Here is a 2,016-nt window from a genome sequence, read left to right as displayed (position 1 = left end):
CCTTTTAATGTTGTAAACTTTTTATCTTAGGTGGGATTTTTGAGGAGAAATACAACATTGAAAACAGCAAAACGGCAATTTATTGTCAATACATGATACAAAACAGAAGTACAAATGACTAGACTGCACAACCAGCAACGGAAATAGGACAGGAAGAGATCACAGGCGCCAAGTTTTCGCCGCCCTCCGCCACTGCTTCGCCCGAGACTTCTTGAGATACCTGGGGTAGGCCAACCTGATGTGTGTGGTGTTGGTGGCCACAGAGCGAGTCTTGCGGTTTTCCCGTGCCACCTCCACGCCCTCGTACATCTCCGGGGGAGGCGTGGGGTTCCATAATTCTTGTTCTTCATCCGCATCGTCATCATCACAATATACGCGCAGCCCCAGCAGGAAGGCCAAGCCCTTGTTCATACTGCTGCCGCCCAGCAACTCGGCAAGGTCTTTCTTCATGGCATCGCCCTGGTTTTCCTTGCAGTCCTCCTCGTCAGACACTGGTTTCCCGGCAGGTCGCATTTGCACGCCCCAAGGTATGGGCAGCGTTGTGTTGCAGGCCAGAGGCAGACGCATGCACACAGGAGACTGGGTCTGGCACCCACGGCTAACAAGTCTGTTGTGGATGGTGCGAGGCTTTTGTTTCCGGGGTTTCAGCTGAAGGCGCCGAGGAGCCTTTGCTGGAGGTTCCTGTGCATCTGTTGACTCCTGCACTAGAGAGTGGGGTCGTTTGGCAGATGTGGGCACTGCGTTCTCCATTATCTGAAAAGAAGAGAAACAGAAAGTGAGTTGAAATTTAAGAATACACTCCACTGTTTGAAAAGTAAGACCTGCTCCATCAATGCTATTTACTACAATAACTTACATTCCTTGTCAGTCGCTCACTCCGCCTCACAACACCATAAATAAATGTCCTCAGTTCCTCGTTAAACATCTTCACGCCAAATAATAACAGACACATAGCCACACATCCCTTCCTAACTCAAACTCTTATTCCAAGTAAAAGTAGCACGTGTTCCCTCCATCACTGTGACTATACTGTAGGACTTAACATCAGAAAACTTTACTATCATTGAGACTTGACACTTGAAATTCACACAAAAACAATTTTTTCACAAAATTTTGAAACTGGAGACTCACCTGGTGATGCGGCGACTCCTGTGTGACCTGCTCGAGAGGAAATTCAGCGTCAACTGACCTCTGTTGCTCGGCTCATTTCTTGCTGTCCTTGTCCTTTAGGTTCTGTATGTTTGGCCCTTCAGGTAGACCACTCTGCATTGGTCAGCTCACAACAGGCCTCCTCCAATTGGTCAGAGTGAGAAGGCATGAATTGGCCCCTCCCTCTGCCGCGACCTCAATCTAATCCCCCCCACCACCTCCCCCCTCCCTCCTATGTGACACCAATACCTTCCTAATCCCCCTAATTATCTCTTTACACTTCCAGAAATGCTGGGTCATTGTTGTGATGCGGAAGTAGGCAGTCAAGTATCACCATGCAAAACTAAACACAGTAGTCTTTGTGTGTGACACGGGCGTAAGGAGCCATTATTTGCTGATATTCATAAATAATAATGATCGAAACAAGAAGGTATAACAATCCCGACTGATTATCAAAACGCGTAAACTGAATATATATGAAAAAAAAAATATTTGTTTTAAAATTTCGAGGAGAAGAATAACATTTTAATTTAGTTATACTCAGGAGTGAGATAGAGACAGGTAACCCCTGACACGTAACCTCTGACCTGCCACAGCGTCGCCCTCTGCCGGCGCGCCTCGGGTTCCGGTGCCTCAGTGTGTATGTGTGTGGCGGGGTGTGGGTAGGCGTGGTCTGTAGCTGTGGGTGTTGGTAAATTATAAGTGAAGTTTTGATATTAGTGTTTCCTTCACCCCTATTGTGTGTGTGTGTGTGTGTGTGTGTGTGTGTGTGTGTGTGTGTGTGTGTGTGTGTGTGTGTGTGTGTGTGTGTGTGAGAGAGAGAGAGAGAGAGAGAGAGAGAGAGAGTGCGTGTGTTCATGTGTTTTT

Source organism: Portunus trituberculatus, chromosome 31, assembly GCF_017591435.1.
Source record: "Portunus trituberculatus isolate SZX2019 chromosome 31, ASM1759143v1, whole genome shotgun sequence".
In the NCBI taxonomy this organism is placed as follows: Eukaryota; Metazoa; Arthropoda; class Malacostraca; order Decapoda; family Portunidae; genus Portunus; species Portunus trituberculatus.
Note: the sequence above shows the minus strand (reverse complement) of the source record.